The following is a 23,550-nucleotide window of genomic DNA, read 5'->3' on the forward strand; positions in this document are numbered from 1 at the left end:
ACTGTCTAATTCCTGCCACCACATGTCCCCTTTTCCCACAACCCTCCACTTGTTTGTCTGTCTTTAAATATGCAGAAATTATTATGGAATAGTATAAGCATTTCTTTCCCAAGAAGCTTCTCTGTCTAGCTATTGCTTGCAATGTTAACAGCCAAAGTAGGTTGTCAGTACAGCTTCTAGCAAAATGTAGGTGGGAAACTGAAAAGTCTCCTCCAACTATTGTAACACATTAGCTGAGGAATAAAGCTGTCGTTTCAATTATGGTGCTTTCAACTGCCCCTTCAAATGGCATCAAGAGAACAGAGATAACTTCCACACCCCAGCTGAAGTAATTGAGGTCCCTTAGAATTAAGGTTTGCCTTTCACTGCTTTTATTTAAAACCTGATGCTCTGACAGCCAGCCGCTCAAACTTCCTTCCTCACAACAACCTGGGACAGGCCATGCCCTGTTGGCTGCTTAATATTGTTTCTGGACTCCCCACCTGACTGCGGCTTAGACTAGGGGTCTGCCTTGGCATGATTCATTAGAGCACTAGGATAGGATTTTCAAAAGTGCCTTAGGTACTTTTCAAAGTCTCATCCTTACAAGCTGAGACCATCTCTGTGCTGGACATCTCTCCGCCTGACCCCTCCATTGACACATGCTCATCAGCTCCCTAACTCCAGTTAGTGGCAGGGTACACCCATTTCTGCAGGCATATAGACTATCCTCTTCCCTCATGAGAAGATTGTTTAATATAATTTTAGGACCTTCAGTCTCCACGTCCCACCTGGGAAATTCCAATTGTTCAACTGTACCCTTTCAGATCACCTCATTCCTAAAGCACCTTATCCTTTGGGTTGGTCAGTCTCACCTAAACCTACAACTAGCAAGCATAGAAGATCTACTGTAGTCTGACTTTGCAGCCCTCAGTGTAAACCTCCCAAACTTTCAGACACCAATGCCAAGCTGTCCACAGGGTATCCAGAATAGGTTGCTCTGGTTGGCTTTGGAAGGACAAGAGGAGGAGCCTACAGTTCTGCCTTTAAACTCCTGCCGGTCTCCTTCTACTGAAGCTTCATGAGGAAAATCTCACAGCAGCAGGTGTAGTGGGGATCCATCTCCTGGATTAATTCAATACTCCAAATTTAGAGGAGCTTTGTGTAAATTCCATATGAACAGGTAAGTAATCCCCCACCAAAAGATTGACTTCAAACATGGAAAAAGAAATGGAATATTAAGGACAGGCTAGGAAAAGATCACTGACAATGTGGTAGATGAAAAACATTAAAAGAAATCCAGGCAAGAAATACAGATTTAGTCTTTTATCTGGAAAGTGCTGAGAAATGTTCATCCTAGCAGCTGGTTCGTTGTTTTATGACTGCTGTTAGAGTTCTATTTAGATTATTGATTAATGAAACAGCAGATAACTCTGCTCTACTGGTGTTTATTAGTCAAAGATAGGTCAGCCCTGTACAGAAAGGGCTCATATTTTACCCAGTTCAGAGGACAGATTTTGCAGCTTACATTCTGTTCCAAGGTAATTACAATTCGGTGGGTTTTTATATCCTGCTTCTTTACCTTTGCAGTCATGGTTATGGAGACTGTATCTCTTAACCAAGTATTTCCCTTTGCAGTTGGGACATGCGGTACAGATGCTATGATTAGGGCTATAATTTTGGCATGGAGTTCATGGTAATCATGAATGGGAATAAAGTCTATGAGAAGCCCATCCCACACTCACCCCACAGCAGTGGTTACTGTCCTTGGGGGAGCGGGGGGCCTGGGCCTGGCTCTCCACTCCAGATGTTGCATTCTGGTGCATGTGGTTACAGCATCACTCATGTTAGATGCGTCCGTCCCTCTGTCGATGGAGACTGAGGAGTGGGAGGCCAAATTTGATTGGCGCACTTTGCACAGGGGATCACAATGCCATTCAGGTTTCAGTCCGTCTCTCTATCTATGGGAGCCTGAGAAAGGACAAGATTTCAACGAGGAGTGTATGATCAATGGTACCAAAAGCAACTGCTGAAGAGCCAATGGCACTGGTGGAAGGCAAGCTGAAATGTGTATTTTTTACACTTAAAGAGTGAAATTTTGCCGGTATGTAACATTCAGCAATGCCAGCTTCCCTGCCCTGCCTCAGCCCTGGCCAAAGTTCCTTCTCTAGGAGCAGAATAATGCCCACTCAGCTCTTGAGTTCTCTGCTGGCGAAGTTGTGCCAGTTATACCAAATGGCAGCTCTGAGGATTGGTGCAGACACCAGCGTCCTTCCAGAAGGGCCTGGTCAAGCTCTAGCAGACTCACTTTGGCTAGTTTATTTTGCTGCATTGGGTTGGCACCAATAGAAAGAGTAAAGCGATGATACTCAATTAGAGCTACCCATGGGCCAATTTGAGAATTTTATGACAAGAGGTGGGCTATTTGCGCAGAAGGCTGACAAAGTAATAATAAAAAAAACCCCAACTTCAGCTGCCAGTAAATAAAGACCTTGATTGCAACATAAGCATTAGTGTTTCTATCGTTTAACAAAGTTTATAAATCAACATTATTATCTGTGTCTGTGGCGATTGCTAATGGGAGAGGTGACACTGATGCTCTCTGGCAAGCTTTGTGAAGAGGTGTTTGTCGGAGGTCAGAGCAAGGCGCCTGCATTGGTGAAGATGGTTATCTGTCAGGTGATTGTGGTGTTCGTTTTTTATAATGTTCATAACAGAAAAGCCAGCTTTGCAGAGGTACATTGATCGGAACATTGTTAAAAGATAGATGGCTAGATTCTGGCTAGTCTGAAGTTGGGCAGCCTGCTGAGTCCAGAAATCACAGAGTCCCACTTCTTTGAATTTTGCCTTCAAGACATCTGAGCTCTGGAGCGTTACAATTTCTAATTGAAAGGCACCTTCAAGAATGTTCTTTGGTTCAGAAGGTGCCAGGGCCATTGGCAGAGACAAAAACGGATCATGAACAAATAGAAGTCAATCCTTTGAAATTTTAAGATTCTCAAATCAAATTTTAACATTTTTTATCAGATTGTTTAGGAATTCTTGCATTGTTTTCATCGAAGTTTCATCTGTAGCAACAACCCGCAACATAAAAAAAACCCAACATAGTGCAACATCTTTCCTGTTAAGTCTAACTGAAAGATTTCAAGATTCCTCTGAAAGGCACACACTTTTTCAAACAGATCCCTGACGCTGCTTGCACGGCCTTGAAGATGCAAGTTGAGGGAATTCAAGTGACCAGTAATATCACACAGAAAAGCTACCTGTGACAGAGAAAGGACATCATTCATAAATTCCAGGAACTCACAAGTCTTGTTGGTCTTTTGGTTTGAAAGAAATTCTATTATTTCTTTTTGAAGTGCACAAAGCCACTCTAACACATGCTCTGTACTTAACCAGTGAGCATCATTGTGCTGTAACAGGTCTCTGTATTTGGCTGCAATGTCTTGTAAAGGGACTTTAAAAAGACAATGTTGCAAGCTAGAAATTGAGCATATGTAGTTCACTAATCTCATCACAATACTTGTTGTTTTTTTCAAGTCCCCAGACGATTTACGACACATGACAGTCCGGTGAAGTCTATTTAATGAATTGTGTATTTCTGCCAAACATGAAGAAAAGCGTTTCTTTTCCCCTGTCATGGAGGGACCTCTCTCTGTAACAAGCAAGTTTACTTTCTGCAGATCTAAACCATTTTTTTCAGAAAAGACGTTTACCTTTTAAAAAATGATCTCTCCTGTGGTGTGTGTTTCTAATGGTATTAAGCACAAAAATTCTTCCTTGAAAATTTCACCGTCATAAAATCTAACAAACAGCGATAGCTGGCAGTGTCTCTTAAATCGCTTGACTCGTCCTCTGCAGGAGACATATGTTTGGCAATTTTTAAATCAGAAAGCAGTGTTTAAAAACAATCCTCATAAATTACCTCCACATGGAATCAGGCAGGAGAACTTGCTTCACATGGTTCACAATGTCATCTTTGTTGTTATCTCTGGCACAAAGCTCCTCTAGCATTTCCAGTGTGCACTCCTTCACAAAGTCGGCATCCAGGAAAGGCTTTTTCCTTTTAGCTAGTACCAACAATATCCAAAGAGAAGCAGCTGCTGCTTTTTTCTGTACCGTGGCAGCGTGAGAATGACATTTGAAGTGTGAAAGAAAGATTTCATGTTTTCAATTCTGTCACGTCCTGCAACATCGGCAGAAGAATAAGCCGTGTTGAAGTTACTGTGCTTTGATTCAAAGTGGCACATCACTGATGACCTTCCAGATGGATACAGTTGTTTGGCATATTAAACACAAAGGTTTTGCGTTTACATGGGGCAGCATAATAAAAAGAAAATCCTCTGTCCAGTTTGAATTAAAAGCTTGGTTTTCGGTGTCGACTTAGTGACGTTTACTCCCACTCGCATTAATTTTTGGCTCTGCTTCCATCGCTAATGAAAAAAAGAGACTCGGTTGTAGCCAATGCTATCATGAGAACTTAAGATCCAGTACGCCGTGCTTAATTTGTGCCGAGCTAGCTAGGGCTAAGCCCTGGCGCCTCTCGGTGTGGTTGTTCATAGCCCTGGCACCTCTGGGCTCTCAGCTGCCCTGCTCTGAAGGCAGTGCTGCCACCAGCAGCAGGGCAGAAGTAAGGATGGCGACCAGGCTTTATTTGAAGCTCACAAGTAGTCCTGGTTTCACTGGGACTACTCACACTCTTAAAGTTAAGTGCATCCGTAACTGTTTGAAGGAATAGGGCCTAAAACAGTATTCGTTCTAGAAGTCAAATTGGCTTCGTTGAAGGTTTTCATATGGCTAATGTTTAAGATAAGCTTTTAATATTTCAGTTAAGTATTTTTGAATTTTGAAAATAAAAATAGCGTACAAAAAAGGTAAAAATGGAAAGTTCTAAAATACTGCCTGCCACCACAAAATAACCTACAACGGATTCATAGAACATACAGTAAGTAATGTATGTTGTCCGTCATCTCACCTCTGATACGTAGAACTATGGCCCTAATCTGCAATCCAGTTCATGCGGGCAGACCCCTGAACTCATATGGAATTCTGTTAATTCTATGGGACTTTGTGTGAGATCATGGTCCAACTGCAGGGCTTCAACTATGGGACCAGGGCATTTGATTTTAAAATCTTTGGAAATGGCATCTTGCATTAAAGTGCTCTGTTGGCAAATAGTGTTACACAAATAATAAATAATGGTATATTAAAGATATTTTATTTAAGCTCTAAACAAATTTAAATGTAGAAAATATATTTAATGAAAGTTGTGGCACTAATCAGTCAAATAAGGCAGAGAATTTAAAGTCCAAACTATTAAAAGGGTTTTATTGGACACCAAATTACTAAATAAGCTTGTTCATTTATTATTCCAATTTTCTCATAGTTCATTGTATGTCATTAAATATAACCCTACTTAATGTGATGTATGACTCAAATCAGGTAGTGAAGGGAATGAGAGATTTTGATTTAATCTGCCTTCTTCTGGACTATAAGTATTCTAATTTGTACAGTACCAATCTTTTCTATTTTCTGGACCCTTTAGGGATACTGGCACAGAAAAGTCGCTGCAAAACGTTTAATAAGTTTGGAAGATGCTACATTGCTGCCTCGTATGTGAGGTTTATAGAATCTGCTGGTGCATGAGTTGTGCCAATAAGATAGACTCCCATATACAAGTGGGTGGTGTAATTCCGGCTTTTTGTACTGCATAATATGGGCCTAACCTAGAAAGGTTCTGAATACATAAATGCTAAGTCTGTACTTGCAACTCTTCACAGACTGTTCACCATGCACAGCACTTGGCAAGGTCTTTAGGAATGGAGACTAGACTCACAGCAAGCAGGTACCTGCCAATGCAATGCATTAAAAGGGTGTCTTCATTTTCAGAATTAACGTACGTGCCAGTTGCTATCTGCGATCTGGGGAGTTTCCAAATACACGCTATTGCTTTCAGTGTCATATATTGCCACATGTACATAAATAATGCTAAGACTTAGGGAATGAAGGGAAACTGCCAGTAGTGCTTGAAGTGTCCAGATCTTATTCCTCTCATATTCTGGCTCATTAATGACTATACAATGAGCTCTGTGTTTTGCAACTATTCCAGTACTGGATCAGAGTAACATTCTGACTTCTGCAGGCAATAGCAGGGCTGATGCCAGAAACAGCACATCTTGGCCAACAGTAAAATGTAAATGATAACAGCAAATACATTATTAGTAGGGATTAAAATAGTACCTTGATGTTGCTACAAAACAAAATTACAATCAAGATTCAACTATGCACGAAATCACTCTTCATAGACAATGTTTTGATGATCCCATTGGTCTTCCTCTGAGTCCTCAATCTCCCTGGGACTTTGATCTGAGAACCTGTGGCAAAACATGATCCTTGTCCAGAGACTGGCTCTTAACTAAAAAGGTGGATGGGACAAATTGAGAATGCTAGGACTGTGATGGTGGCAGGGGATAGCCTGAATGTGTGTGTAGCAAATGGGGCAATTCTGACCTTGCTGACCCAGATGTAAATCAGTAGTAGCTCTACTGAAGTCAGTGAAGTGTAAAACCAGTATGAGAATGGTATAAGATCTCATGTATATTGTCACCCTTACTCATGTTGGGTAGCAACATGCTCCATAAATGATCTCTTTAAAATCAAGGGCCAAAGTCATCCAAATAAGTCCATGGGAAGTTTCCTGGGGGAGGAAATCATTACCAGGATATCCATGTAGAAGTCGTCCCACACTCTTGTTGTAGGTCCTTTCCTCAAATCTCATGAATCCCCAGGGATCTGGAAGATCCTAGGGGATCCATAGGAGAACAGGAACATACACATGGCAGTCTGTGCTTCTGCATCATCTCTGGCACCATGACTCCATTGGGGAGACAATACCAGGGGTTGTTCCCAAAGCCTCATGGGTTGAAGAGAGGGGCCATGCAGACTGTACTGCCTTGTCTGACTAAGTTCTTTGAGGCTGACACGTGTGGAAACAGGGTCAAGAAGTTGGTGGAGCCCCCACTTCTGTGTGAAAAAGGTAAGCTCTGCATGCAGACAGTCCTGTCTGTGCATGGCAATAGGGAAGGGTGGACAAAATACAGCCTGTGGGCCAAATCCGGCCCATCTAACATTTCTGTCCGGCCCGCCAGCCTGCCATTCAGGAATGCTATCCTGAAGCATCAAGCAGCTTTCAGCCAGTTGCTTTCTGAACTGCCTGTTTCCGGTCATGTGACCGGAAACCGGCTGTGGCCCAGGCCCATGATGTCTTACCAGAATTCGTAGAATGGCCCCGCTGCAAAAATTATTGCCCACCACTGCTCTAGGGCTGTGAATTGGCCCTGTCAGACTCTCTGAAGAGTAAGGTACCATTCATGAAATCATAGAAATGTAGGGAAAGGAAGAGACTTCGAGAGATGATCTAGGTCAGCTGCCTATGCTGAGGCAGAATTAGGTAAATTTATATCGTCACTGATAGGTGTTTATCCAACCAGTTCTCAAAAACCTCCAGTGATGGGAATTCCACAACTTCTCATGGAAGTCTATTCCAGAACTTAACTACTCTTATAGTTTTCATACTATCTAAACTAATACCTTAATCTAATATGTAACCTAAATCTCCCTTGCTTCAGATTAAGCCCATTACTTCTTGTCCTATCTTTAGCAGACATGGAGAACAATTAATCACTGATCTCTTTATAACAGCCTATAGCATATTTGAAGACTGTAGGTTTGTCTCTCCTCAGTCTTCTTTGCTCAAGACTAGACAGTCCCAGATTTTTTTAACCTGGAATTGGTCAGGTTTTTCTGAACCTCTGATCATTTTTTTTGCTCTCCTTTGGATGCTCCAATTCGTCCATATTTTTCCTAAAATGTGGCACCCAGAATTGGACACAGTATTCCTGCTGAGGCCTCACCAGTGCCTACTAGAGTGGAAAAATTATCTCCTGTGTCTTACATATGACATTCCACTTAATAGACCCTAGAATGGTATCAGTCGTTTATGCAACTGCATCCCATTGTTGATTCATATTTAATTTGTGGCCCATTGGGACCCCGAGATTCTTTTTAGCAGTAGCACTGCCTAGACAGTTATTCCACATTTTGTAGTTGTGCACTCTTCATAGACTACCGGAAAAGTAAGGTACCATTCATTGCAGTAATGGTGGCAGATTTTGGCCTTTAATGACTTAAATTACTCTCTTCTTTACTTTTTGTACATGCTTCTTATACACTTGCCATGCCCATTGCAGATGGCTTGTATTAAGTATCTTTGGTATTTTAATGGTAAAATGTGGTCAAGTTCCAGATATCCCCTATAACTATTTTTATTGAGATTTCAGACTAAATTATTCAGAAAAGTATGATAAGATTTTCCAGTCTATTAATGGGTAAGTTTTATGCATCAGTCTCCTCTTGAAATGTCCATTAACATCTGTTTTAAAAAGGCTACATGTTATCAGAGCCACTGGTGTTTACTGTGAAGTATTTGGTTTTACCTTTGGTGATTCCAGACTCAGTACTTCATTAAGTAGGGAATTCTAGTCTAATCTTCTTTTTTCTTGCAGGTTTCTGCCAAGTACTGCACATGCACACACTTCTGCTAAAAGAGGAAATCATGTGTGTTCATTCCTTAGACATGTGTAATCATCAGATAGCTGCATGGCTGCAAGCACTTATCTTGGCATCCCTTTATGCCTGTGTGCAGAATGATAGAAGCAGCATTTGAATGGAAGCCAGCAACCAACTTTCACTCTTCTCATGTTGTCTGTACCTCCTTTCAGTGATGGCTTTCATTTTGCCAAAGCTATTTCACAGCACTTGCTGCTTGCCTACTCACTGTTCCTCTCCTTATTCCTTCTCCACATCCTCTTCCAACCCTCTCCATGTTTCCTCTACTCTTCTTCCTGTCTCCCCCTATTACTCCCTCACTTCTTCCTTGAAACTTCTTCTCCTTTGTTTCTTGCTCCACCCAACTCACCCCTTACGATATTGTGTCAATTGAGGGTCTGATTCTGCCATCCCTTACTCATGTTGAAAGGTACCTTTCTCCATTAATAGTTTCCATGGGATTTCTCAAGGAGTAAGATGTGACTCAACATGAGTAAAGGTGGCAGTGCTAGGATCTTAGATGGCAGACTCTTTGTGAGAAGGACCATGTCTTTATGTTCTGTAGAATGCCAAATACATTTTATTCAGTGTGGCCTAGAAGGTAACTTCACCTTCTGTCTTGAGTGGGGTGGCACATTGATATCCAGTGGTAGGAGCAAGACTCAGAGAGTGACAATTCCTTCCATGCTTTCCGGGTGGGTGGGGGGTAGAAACTTACTTCACCCCTTTTTGTGAGGACTCTGCTGTCCACCAGGCCAATGTATCTGGCTGCTATCTGAGGGGGCAAAGCCAAGTTTTTCCTATTCTTGATCCCCTCACCATCCACATACTTGCAAAGGGGAGTAGTGGTTAAGTAGCTGCTTTCATCTATTCTCGTCTGTGACCACAGTTGCAATCTGAGCAGGGTGGACAAGGGAGTTAAGGGTGGGCCATACCCCATCTCACTGCTCTGCTCTGTTATATATGTATAAAATATATAGTATATGTGACCTGTCCCATGCCCAGGGTAGCCCACTGAAAATGCCAAGGTCAAGTCAGGCTGCAAATGGAGAGCAGATTCTCCCAGCACTGGTGGGTGGCACTAAAGCCAGACTTCCCAACCAGCCACAAACTGCGCTTCTGAATCCCCACAGAAGCCAGTATACAAATACACACAGCCCCTTTACTGCATTTCAGCTTCTGGCTCACAAATCAGCACTAGGTCCAGTAAAGACACCAATTGTTTAAACTCTATGCTGTTTACTACAAAGGTTCCCTCTGACCCTAAAGGGTCAGCCACAGTACCAGATCAATATGAGTTTGGATCTTACCCAAAATACCATGCTGCCAGCCAATCCTTTATTAACTAAAACTAAAGGTGTATTGTAAAAAGAAAGAAAGAAACCATAAGAGAAATGTTAAAGGATTAGAGCAATCAGATACATACAAATGATTGAAAGTCCATATACATCAGGTTTCTAGAAGAATTGTGGAGTTGCAGGCTTGTATAGTTCCTCTGGTGTGCACCCAATCTCTGGGTGGGTCTCAGTCCTTTGTTTCACAGCTTCAGTTCAGTTGTAGATGAGCTGATCCAGAGGTAAGTTGGTGCCTGAAGCTGAGTCCTGGCTGAAGACTGATGACTGACAACAAAATGGATTTCCAAGGTCTCTGCCTTATATACCCTCTGGACCTGGCCATGCAGTCTGTAGAGTTTTACAGGAACTAAAATGGAGTCCACAGCCACACGGGTCAGACCTGGTGCCTCATCAGGCATGCTGCTCGTGGAATTTTACAGGAACCAAAATGGAGTCCAGAGTCACATGAGCAAGTTCTGGTGACTCATTGGTGATGCTGGCTTCTCACCATGGGCCCCTGGCACCTGGGAATGTCTTAATGGGCCATTAAGAAGGCTATTGTTCTGCAGCCACCCTGTCTGGGGTGTGTCCCAGGCAGCACAATTTGAAATACAGATATCTCAAATATATCCATAACTTCCATTTCCCATATAATACATGAATATAAGTATTATCATCTTAGTATATTATAACCTTTCTAATGGTACCTGACATGGCATGTCCCACATGGATTATTATGATTTTGACATACTGATGTCAAACAATATACTAAATGTTCTCCCCTCATCTATCCAGCCTGACGCAGTATATATATATAAAATATACTATATAAATAAAAACAGTAAAAGAAAGTATCTGCATCCACTGAATCATAATATGGAAGTTTGGGTTCACCAAGATATATATGGCTTTTTATCTCATCAGGCTTGAATGTTTTAGCTTCAGGGTCTTCTCAATCTGAAAATACTATCTTTAATTATTATTCTATCAGTCCTGTCCATGTTTCCCCATTATATTATTCCTAAATTTGTAGTTATCTACATATTATAATACTTTGATTGTTGTTTTGCAGGGTACTTTTCCCAGGAGGTGGTGTTAATCTTAAAATTTCAGAATATTCTAGGATTGCTGGAATATTTTACAACAAGGTATTAGAGGTAACCACTTAAAGGGAAAACTTTTTTAATTATTGTCAGTATTCAGGGACCAAAACCACGGGAGGCTTATATTTGGACAGTCTCCAACTGAAATGCAATATATATTGGGGAAAGTATGTTAACCACAGTTAGCTAATAGAGTAGCCACGATTTTCAGAAGTGACCAAATATTTTGGGGTCCTGAATTTTTGGGTGCTCAGCTTGAAACACTTAATATATATCTAGACAAGTTAGATGTTTTCAAGTCACCAGGGCATGATGAAATACATCCTATAATACTCAAGATAATAAGGTGAAAAGTATCAGCCAACATGGAATTGTCAAGAACAAATTGTGTCAAACCAACCTAATAACTTTCTTTGACAGGGTAACAAGCCTGGGGATAGGGTGAAAGCAGTAGATGTGGTATATCTTGACTTGAGTAAGGCTTTTGATACTGTCTCACATGACTTCATAAACAAACTAGGGAAATACACCCTACATGGAGCTACTATAAGGTGGGTGCATAACTGGTTGGTACATTGTTCCCAGAGAGTAGTGTTCAGTAGTTCATAGTCAAGCTGGAAGGGGATATCAAATGGAGTCCCGCATGGATCAGTTCTGGGTCTGGTTCTGTTCAATATCTTTATCAATGATATAGATAATGGGACAGAGAGTACACTTATAAAGTTTGCCGATGATACCAAGCTGGAAGGGGTTGTAAGTGCTTTGAAGGATAGGACTAACATTCAGAATGATCTGGACAAACTGGAGAAATAGTCTGAAGTAAATAGGATGAAATTCAATAAGGACAAATGCAAAGTACTCCATTTAGGAAGGAACAATTAGCTGCATATGTACAAAATGGGAAATGACTGCCTAGGAAGGAGTACTGTGGAAATGGATTTGGGGGTTATAGTGCATCACAAGCTAAATATGAGTCAACAGTGTAATCCTGTTGCAAAGAAAATCGAACATCATTTTGGGGTGTATTAGCAAAACGCAAGAAGTAATTCTTCCACTCTACTCCGCGCTGACTAGACCTCAGTTGGAGTAGTGTGTCCAGTTCTGAGTGCCACATTTCAGGAAAGATGTGGACAAATGGGAGAAAGTCCAGCGAAAAGCAACAAAGATGATTAAAGAAAAAGAAAACATGACTGACGAGGGAAGATTGAAAAAAAATTGGGTTAGTTTAGTCTGGAGAAAAGAAGATTGAGGGGGGATATGATAACAGTTTTCAAGTACATAAAAGTTACAAAGAGGAGGGAGAAAGATTATTCTCTTTAACCTCTGAGGATAGGACAAGAAGCACTGGGCTTAAATTGCAACAAGGGAGGTTTAGGTTGGAGATTAGGAAAAACTTCCTAACTGTCAGCATGGTTAAGAACTGGAATAAATTGCCTAGGGAGGTTGTGGAAGATTGGAGATTTTTAATAGCAGATTAGACAAACACCTGTCAGGGATGCTCTAGAATAATGCTTAGTCCTGCCATGAGTGCAGGGGATTGGGATTAGAACACCTCTCGAGGTCCAATCCTATTATTCTATCATTCTGTATTCCTCTTAGCCTGTTAATAAGTATGTATGTGTGTGTAACAAATATTCTAACAACTTTAGATACAGATATTCTAACAGATATTTAGATACAGATCTGACCTGCACACCTCCAAACTTAAAAAAATTAGAATCTCAACTTCAAGGTTTGAGGCCTATCGCTAAATAATTTAAGTGTAGTCAACTATTAATTTCTTTATTTGTACAATATTACTTGTAAAATATAGCTTAGTCCTCCCCTTACTGCCAACACTTACACAATCTTTCTTGGTATCCAGTGTATTTTTTGTAAAGTAGGAGTGGGTGTTTTTATGTTCTGCACAATACTAACTCAGGCCAAGATTTTCAGGGGTTTGAGTGAGTGCTCAGAACTTTCTAAAAATCAGGCCCCCTTTAAAGTGTTTCAAATTGAGTCCCCGAAAATTCAGGACCTGAAAATAATGGGTCACTTCTGAAAATCTTGGCTACACTATTTGCTAACTGTGATTAACATACTTTCCCCCAATATATTTAACTGTACTGCATGATACATAATAATACAGATGGCAAATTGGGACTGCTCTTTACTCTATCTGTGTGAATATTACTGTTTCATCCTTCTTCCTACCTGTTTCCTCCACCTGTTAAATTTCCCCATTGTCCTAGACTCTGAGCTCTGGGAGTTGGGACAGTCTTGTTACATGTGTATACAGGGCTTGGCAGAATGAAACCTGTATTCTTGACTGGGGCTTCTAGGCACAACTGCAATAAAAATAATAAATAATAAGGATACCATCCAAAATCAGGGAACATTTGGAGCAGAAAATTCAATGTTAAATACATTAATTCTATACATATACAGTTTGCTCAAGTTTTACCATTATACGGAGCTAAAGGGTAAAACTGAGAAAGGAGTGTAAATACAGTCTAAAGTGGTATTGTTTACAACTTCCTTTGGCACCCACCCACTTAAATCTGCTTATTCTTACACAATAAGGCAAATAGATGTCAATAGGTCTAAGTGTGTCTGAGTGGGGTGGGTGTCTAAGTTAATGTGAGTCACTCATTTTACAAATTTCCTTTGAATTTGACCCAGCAACTACAAATGGAACAAATCAATACACTGTACCTTAGAAGTGAGGTTGATTCATCACACGGTAAGGCAGCAGGGTAGAAAGAAGCTCTTTACAGAGAATTATCTTGATTTATATTAATAACATAATTCTGAATGTATAGTGAGGCTGTTTCTTCTGGAATATGCCAGCGACACTCTCTGACTCATCACTGAAGAAAAACAATTCTGTTTTCTAAGAGTCAGTTTTTTGGAAGGTTAGTTGTGTCCCACTTGGCGCAGTGAATCTCTTCATTTTACTAATCTTTTACATCTACAGATATCGGTCTCTCTCTCACTTGGTGGGAACCTTTATAGTGGAGCTGGTCAGAAATGTGATTTTTACTCATTATTTTCATCCAAATTCAAAATTTCAATAAAAAAAAAATTGTCCAGCTCTAAAGTAATGCATTAGCTAATGCTACATCGGGGAACATTAGCTTGCAATCAGCATACTTACATACCCTGTTGTGCAGAATATAGCTTACAGCCGTCTGGGGAAACACAGTGATTTTTTCTTGCTGGTATTTGTTTATAGAGATTATTTCAAAACGGTAGGTGCTTTGACTTGGATAGTGTTGTGTATGATTATCTTTGCTCTGGATCTTTCTCACTACACAGGAGGCCACTGTGAAATAACTGGGGGTCAGTACAATGTGTGTTTGGTCTGATGTATACATGAATCTGAGGGTATGAGTCACTTTTCTGTGTAGTTTGTTTTTCTTTCCCTCCATGTTTGTTCATGGCCATTGCCATCTGGTTATCATAGACCCTGATATTGCCAAGACTTGCTTACTGTTACGCAGTGTGAGTAACCCCATATACCTCAATGAAACTACACACAATGAGTTAAGTTAACTATGTGAGTAAGCATGAAAGATTGGGGCCACAGTGTCTGGTGAGGGCACCATTACAGTAACTACAGGTATCATGAAATAACATGGACATTTCACAGCAACTCATTAAATTGCCTGTGTCAATACTTCATATACAGAGTTTGAGAGAAAATCTTTTTAGACATGGTCTATGTAATCAAGATAATTGAAAATTTAGAAAGTAATTTCCAGTTTTTTATGGATAACCCTTCCTGGCCTGCTTTTCTCTATTTTACTCCTGATAATTGTGTGCTCTGAACTGTATCTTTTAAGACTTAATTAGCACTATAAAATACTGATCCATTTTATAAGTGCAAAGTGAGTTACAGAAGTCAAGGCCATATATGCATGTATGAAGATGACTGGAATTTCTACTGTTCTTTTAAATTCACGTCAATGTCTCTTCCCACTTAGCCTCACCAAATTCAAAATAAGAGATTACTTGGCATGACAGTGTTTTTAAATTACATATGTACACAAGGGGCAAAATCTTAGTCCCTTTGAAGTCAATGGGAGTCTTGCCTTGCCTTGCCCTCCCCATTGTTATGTTTCTCACCCTTTGATGTATATATATACCTCATATCTGTGGCTTCCACTTCATGCATCTGACAAAGTGGGTTGCAGCCCACAAAAGCTTATGCCTGCAGAAATTTGTTAGTCTTTAAGGTACTACAGGACTCTCGTTGTTTTTGCTCATAAGTCATGTGCTCCAGCCCCCTAATCATTTTTGTTACTCTCTGCTGGACTCTCTACAACTTGTCCACATCCTTTTTGTAGTGGGTGGACCAAAACTGGACACAATACTCCAAATGCAGCTTCACCAATGCTGAATAGAGGGGAATAATCACTTCCCTCGATCTGCTGGCAATGCTCCTACTAATGCAGCCCAATATGCTATTAGCCTTCTTGGCAACCAGGGCACACTGCTGACTCATATCCAGTTTCTTATCCACTGTAACCCCCAGGTCCTTTTCTGCAGAACTGCTGCCTAGCCATAGGCATGTGCACAGGGTGTGCCGGGTGTGCCCAGGAATACCTTAATGCAGGGGAGTCAAACCTTTTTTATCCTGCCTGTGAACCTTTTTGATGAGGGCCGGTAGAGCTGCCGCCGAAAGAGCAGAGGGCGCACGTGATTTCTTGGCGGATGGCCAGAGAAAACGAGCTGCCCCCACAAAAGGAGGAGCCGCGCGATGTTGCGGTGGATGGCAACATGCCGTGATCTGCTGCCAAAATCCCGTTCCGCACGAGATTTCTCGACGGCGAGAATTCCGCCGTCGGGCAATTCAAATGTGGCCCACCGGTGGAATTCAGTTTTACATCCCTTTCAAAGATCCTAGGTGCACACCCTAATGGAAATTCCCTGGGTGCACACCCTAATGGAACTTACCTGGGTGCACCCCCTAATTAAATGTGCTGTGCACGTCTATGTGCCTCGCTCATCAGTCCTCAGTCTGTAGCTGTTCATGGGATTCTTCCATGCTAAGTGGAGGACTTTGCACTTGTCCTTGTTGAACCTCATCAGATTTCTTTTGGCCCAATCCTCTAATTTGTCTAGGTCACTCTGTATCCTATCCCTACCTTCCAGGGTCTCTACCACTCCCCCTAGCTTAGTGTCATCTGCAAACTTGCTGAGGGTGCAATCTACCCCATCCTCCAGATCATTAATGAAGATGTTGAACAAAACCAACCCCAGGACCGACCCCTGGGGCACTCCGCTTGTGACCAGCTGCCAGCTAGATATCGAGCCATTGATCACTACCCGTTGAGCCCGATTATCTAGCCAGCTCTCTATCCATTTTATAGTCCATTCATCCAACACATACTTCTTTAACTTGCTGATAGGAATACTGTGGGAGACTGTATCAAAAGCTTTGCTAAAGTCATGGCCCACCACTTTCCCCACATCCAAAGAGCCAGTCACCTCTTCATAGAAAGTAATCAGGTTGGTTAGGCATGACTTGCCCTTGGTGAATCCATGTTGACTGTTCCTGATCACCTTCCTCTCTTCCAAGTGCCTTAAAATGGAATCCTTGAGGACCTGCTCCATGATTGAGGTGAGGCTGACCGGTCTGTAGTTCCCTGGATCCTCTTTCTTCCCTTTCTTGAAGATGGACACTATATTTGCCTTTTTCCAATCATCAGGGACCTCCCCCAGTTGCCACAAGTTTTCAAAGATAATAGCCAATGGCTCTGAAATCATATCAGCCAACTCCCTCAGCACCCTTGGGTGCATTGCATCTTCCCCATGGACTTGTGTATGTCCAATCTTTCTAAATAGTCCTGAACCTGTTCTTTTAGCACTGAGGGATGTTCACGTTCTCCCCATTCTGTGCTGCCCAGTGCAGTAGTCTGGGAGCTGACCTTGTCTGTGAAGACAGAGGCAAAAAAGGCATTGAATACCTCAGCTTTCTCCACATCCTCTGTCATGAGGTTGCCTCCCCCATTCTGTAAGGGTCCCACACTTTCCCTAATTTTCCTCTTGTTGGTAACATACCTGTAGAAACCCTTCTTGTTCCCCTCAAGTCCTTTGCTAGCTGCAACTCCAATTGCGCTTTGGCCTTCCTGATTTCATTCCTGCATGTTCGAGCAGTATTTTTATAATCCTCCCTAGTCATCTGACCAAGCTTCCACTTCTTGTAACAAACTCATAAACATAGTTAAACTCATGTTGTGCATTGCAAGTGGCAGAAAGCCAGACTACTCAGCTTACTTTACAGTGATTTATTCTGTTACTTCTGTAGAATTGGCTCATTAATCTGACAAATTTCCATTCAATGGCATAATAATTGCCCTAGATCACATTTTAATACCTTTAATTTCTTACAGGGAAATACATTTTACCTCCAAACATGGCATCTTGATGGTGTTTATACATTTGAAAAGAATCAGGTTTATTTAAAAAATATTGAGCAATCTTCTGGTAATATATGTGAAAGAAATTAGTTTTCTTCTGCAAAACGCGATGGGCTCTTTGATAGCAGCTGTGTTGTTTAGTCAGATCTTTCAGCATAATTCTGTTCTCCTGGAAAATTTCAAAACATTTAAAGAATTTTTTATTGAACTTAACAAGAGCCCCACAATACTCGCTGGCTAGACCAAAGGTGATGTGGAAAACTATTGTCTGAGAAGCTATACTGCTGATGCTACAGTGGTAGTTACACCAAGTAAGGACTGGAATTGTATTAAGGACTATGAAATCAATTATCATAAATAAACATATTAACCAAAATATATACATTGTTTTATTACTGTAACTATATAGGTAATTGGATAAGATGTGTTTTGTAACTAAAATAAGACAGTAACCAACAATAAACAAGAAAGGAATATCATATATTTTGGAATGATTTATATATAACTTATGCCAGGTTTAGAACTATGAACTGTACTCAGGTTAAATTTATGGTGGCAGTCTACTAGCAGCTAAACTGTTGCAGTCCCTGTTTTTGTATATGTAGCTCTGTTCTTTGTATCCGTGGAAGGTATCAGAAAATGAGATCTATGTTCTCCTGAGGCTTGTGAAATAAGCACCATCTACCAGGTACGACTGGTAATATGAGCTGGTTCTGGTTGGTCTTTGTCTTGCAAAACAGGTATAAGACTAGATAAGAAAAGAGATATACGGCTTTGTTAATACAGTGGGTATGAAGATTTTCTATCTGTTGTAAACAAGTGGGATACAAATATAAGTCAAAGGGAACTAATACTTTGGGACAGACTGAATGTTGCAAGACTGCTCTCCAGACTGGTGATTTATTAACTTTCTGGATTGTGCGGATTTATCTACCTTTGATTAATAAACAGATTGAGCCTTGGTAATCTGATGTATTATCAATAAAAGAATTGAACCCATTAGTATCAACAGAATGAAACAATATTTTGATCTTGATCTTGACATATGTGTGCCTGTGTAACCAAGATCTTGGCTGAGAAAATGATTTGTCCTTTAGAACCACAACAAAATAATATAGAAACATGATTGCAAAATGACATACAAAAGTGCATGCAGTACTATTTGTGAAACAGTATCTGCTATACATTAAGTATCTGTGTCTGGGGAGCCTATACCTTGTAGAATTTACATAATAGTGAATGTGCAGTATAATTTAGGCATTGCACACATCAGTTAAAGTAAATCCGTTTTGAAGGCATAGTTAAAACATTGATTCACCTCCTGCTCCCTACTTCATGGTCATTCTTATATCTTTCTTAAGCACCTGATCCAAAGCCCACTGAAGTCAGTGGGCAGATTTTGGATCAGGCCCTGAATTTGTCTGCTTTTAAAAAGAATATGACTGCTTAGTGTTTTCAATGACGCTATAATGTGATTTTTTTTTCTGTAGCTATTGGGTAAAATCCTGACCCTTTCGAAATTAAGGGGAGTTTTACCATTGACTTCATGATTAAGGGGGTCATGATTTCACCCCTTGCTTTTAAACATTTTGATGTGATGCCTTTCAGAAAAGTTACTTGCTGGGATCTATACTGCAAAGATGAATGTCAAAGACCAATCTTTTAATGCTGATGCCACAAAAGATGAAACCTATGCGCTGCTTCATTGAGAGGGACAATGAGAAGTTAGTAAAGCTAGATGAAACAGAGTTAAATTCTGTGCAACAATTTAAAGAGTTTAGGTCAGTGTTGAGCCATGATGGGAATGTGGATGAGGATGTTAGGAGTCGCAAGAAGAGCAGTTACTGCAAATGGAGGGAGTTGATGGAAATTCTCTGTGATAAGAATGTGTCCTGTTATGTAATGTAATGCTTGTAATTGGTAGGCAGCTGCATTTACTGTACTGTTTGCTTTTGCTTTGCCTTACAATACCTTTACTTACATTTAAGTGGATCTTCTCAATTCCTGAAAAGTTTGTTCAATAGTTTTGTGATGTGCCAAAATGGCACTAAGATGGGGCAATCAATTTCATTTCCCCTTTCCTCCACAGGCCCAAACCTCCTATTGAAGTCATTTTGGGTTTTTCTGAAACTTTGTTTTATAAAAATATAAACACATAATGGAACAAAACATATATAAATATGTGCACAAGATGGAAACACCATATACATAACGAAATTCAATGTTTATTATTTGCAAAACCTGGCAAAAACAAACTGAAAGCAAACACACAAAGAACTTGAACCAATAGAGGTCATGCAGTGCATCAATTATTAAGTGACTAAATAGCTAAATAAGTGAGAACATAACATCAGGGACTAATAAATACTAAACTGCAGAGTATGCAATAGTTACATGTGTGACCAGACATCCTGATATTTTTTCCAAGCATTTCTATTAGACAATCATTTTTCCATTTATGCAGCAGCAGACAGTTCATTAAGTCTGTGTACAAGGGTGGAATTGCAGATTTCCATTTTCTCAAAATAAGTCTTTTGGCCAATAAAATAGTTACTACAATCCATTTTTAAATGTTAACTGGTAATACCAACGGATCCAGCACCACTAAAATACCCAAGCTTGGAGAAGGAAAGATATTGACATTTAAAGTTTTTGAGTGAGCACTGAATATGATGTTCCAGGACACATGCATTTTTGACAGGTATAGAGAATGTGTGAAAGGTTGGCATGGAACTATTCGCATCTCCAACATCCACTGTGTGTTGCCAATCTAGCCTTAAACAAACATTCTGGAGTCCAGTAGTACCAGTCTAATATCTTGTTCGGGAAGGATCACAAGGATAAAGAACTTACAGTATCTTTCACAATAAGCCAGATACCCTCCCAGGTTTCTGTTCTGATAGTAAGGCTAAGTACTTTTCTCCATTTGTCTTTGAGACTGAGAGGGAAATGCAAAGCATTAAGCCACCTATAAATAATTCCTACAAAGTGAAGTCACACAAAGTTTCCAAATTTCTCAGTATGTTCTTCTACAGGTGAGAGAATTGAAACAGACCACTTGTTCCCTATCCTGGCATGAATCTATGAAAATATCTGCTGAAAGAAGGAACTGGGAGACAATGGTAGCTGATACTTTTTACACATGCAATCGAAGGAGGCCAGTCTATCCTCTTGTATTATATCTTTAATTATTGTTAATCCTTTTTCTATCTAAATTGTATTAAGCAAAGAGTTGGCCATGATCCTGAGGCATGGATTATTCCACAGTGGTTCAAGAAGAGAATTATGGGATGGTGTAGGAGATTGGGGCCACTGCTCTTTCTCCATTTGGGCCGGAGGCCACGCCCCCTCACTTTTGCACCTAAAGATACAGGCTTGAAAATAAGGAATTAGCCAGCTCAGGGCTCTGGTCCTCAAGCAGAGCAGAGCTTGTAGGCAGTCTATGGGCTCAGGCCCTTGGGCCAGGCAGAACCATAGATAGTTTAGGGGCTCAGGCCCTCAGGAAGGGCAGAACATCAAACAGTCTAAGAAGCTGTGGCTTTGTGTCAGGGCAGAGCCAGCAAGCAGTCTAGGAGGCTCTGGCCTTGTGGCAGGGCCGAACCAGCAATTGGCCTCCTGGCCTATGGTGAGGATAGCTGCCACCCCAGGGGTGCGGTTGGCAAGGCGGGAGGGGACCCAGGACCCACCCTACACCAGGGACCCCATCCTAGAGTCCTATCAGTAGCAGATGGTTCTGCCACTGGGTCAGTGGGGTCCCAGCCGAAACACATTAACCTAGAATCAGGCCACACCACAACTGGACTTGGGTCAGCTGTCCCTGGGATACTTCCTACCTTCTCCCTGGCGGGTACCTGTGGTTCGGGATCATCGGTCTCCCCAGGGTAAAGAGCTAGTGGCAGCCCCAGTAGTTCCTCAGTGTCCCATGCAGCTCTGGCAGCTTTTCAGTGTCCCAAGCAGCTTGGGCTCAAGCTCCAGCAGTGGGAGTGAGATGTCCTTCTCCTTCAGCTACTCCAGCCAAACTGAGTTAGAGGGCCTGCCTTTTATATTTCCATTTCCTGTCCCACCCCTCTGCTTCTGGCAGGACAGAGGTGGATGTCCTGGCTCCACTCACCAGGGTGCTGGTTTCTCCCTGTCTGTGTCCGAGGGAGGCCTCACCCCCTTGTTACAGATGCTATAATCACCTTCAGGCATTGCAGGATGCCCCAGGCAGATTCAAAGATAGGAGTTTTCCTTAAGGGTCTGGGTAGCCTTATAAAGTATATAAAAGACATGAGAAGGAACCAAATGGCATAGCTAAGCTTTTTTTGATCCCACCCAGGCAGATGTGTATACAGAACCACTGGAGGGGAGCCACCTTGCAGTAAGATGCATTTGGAATGGTAGATAATGTACATACAATTCTGGCAACCCCATATCTCCAGTTGCCCAGGACTTTTTTAAAGGTCTTGTGTGACAAATGAGGCTATTTTTTAATCCCATATAAATTACATGATAAGCCTATTTATTTGAGAAAACAGCAAGGAAAAGATCTTAAAAGGAAATAGGCTAATGAAATAAATAATTCTTGGGGGCAGATACTAATTTTGGTTATTCCTATTCTCCCCACTAAGGATAGAGGGAGGAGATGCCACCTCTATGTGCCACTGAACATTTCTTTTCATATATAGACCCTATTTATAGAAAGAATTTTGGGAAGATTACGATAAATCTTAACACCTAAATAAGTTATTTCCTTGCACATTTGAAATGGAAAATGCTGAAGCTGAGAAGGAACTGGTCTTTTGGATAGATCCATTGCGCGTGATTTATTCCAATTAATGCAAAAAACAGAGATCTTTCAAAAAATATCAGCTACATTCAATAATGATGGGATTGATGAGGATGGAGTCTTAAATAGTACAAAGATGTCATCAGCATGAAACCTGATTTTATATTCTTTCCTGTTTGTAGTGTTATACTCATAAAATAAACAGCAGGATCTTATTCAGGGGATAAGGCAGTATGCCACATTTATTATGAATACAAAAAAGAAAAAAGAAAAAACATTTCAAAAAAACAATTGCCTAAAATACACTCTCACTCACACACACACAGTTCTGCAGGAGGGATATAATTACCAGTCCCTTATTGCCCGAGCTGAATCACTGGCCAGGTGATTCAGACACGAGGATGGAGCCGGGCTCTGTCGGTCACGATACGATGCTCCTTGGGGTTTGCAGAACGAGCCCAAAGTCCAGGTTTCTTTTCTCCATTTTTATACTTATCCATCCCCATTCGGGTCTATGAATTTTGTCATGTCAGATGGTCTCCTTGTTTGATGTAGTCGTCAATTACGTATGACATCACAAGTGTGACAGCTTTCTCATTATTCTTTCATTCCTGTTTTACATTTTATTCTGTTCTTGTCCTTGGGTGTTAACTCCCCTATTTTCCAAGGTTATCTTGATCTTCGGCCATCTGGGTTGTAAAAGTTCTTCAAACAAAAACACCTTCTCTCTCTCCTGCCCTTGAAGGCTGAGAGCATTACCTCAGCAATCACTTTCTTGCCATCTTATCTCTGCACTCAAACTGCATTCACTCCTCATTCATACTTGCTAAAAATCATTACATTCTTATTCCATTACATTGGTAACAATTATCTTATACTTACTTACTAACTTAATAAAATCCTTACATCTACACCAATTTTATTAATACCATTCTACGAAAAAGAAATACAAGAAATCTTCTTTGTCCTCTCTTTGCCCCATGATTTACATATCAACCACATTCCTGATACGTATTAGGCACTTTCCTTCACTTGTAAATGATTACAATTAGATTTCAGGATGTTCCCAAACATTCCATTCATAGATGGTTACAAGCAGGGCCCCAATGTGTCATAAATGTTAAATCACAGACTGTTTAGGCAGGATGTTCCCACTTATATGTTCAAGCAATCAATTATCATAGTGGAGCCTGGGATGGTGTAAACAAACAATCAATGTGTCCGGAACATCCTTATCTATAATGCCCAGTTTTGTTCTCTTCCAGTGTGAGGATTAACCCTTAAGCTTCAAATACATATCCATGGTCCGGGCCTGCTCTGGTTCAGGCCTACACCACAGTGCTCACAGTGCTGGG

The sequence above is a fragment of the Emydura macquarii genome, unplaced genomic scaffold, assembly GCF_026122565.2.
Source record: "Emydura macquarii macquarii isolate MOO-44397 ecotype Brisbane River unplaced genomic scaffold, CSIRO-AGI_Emac_v2 contig_1477, whole genome shotgun sequence".
Taxonomy (NCBI): domain Eukaryota; kingdom Metazoa; phylum Chordata; order Testudines; family Chelidae; genus Emydura; species Emydura macquarii.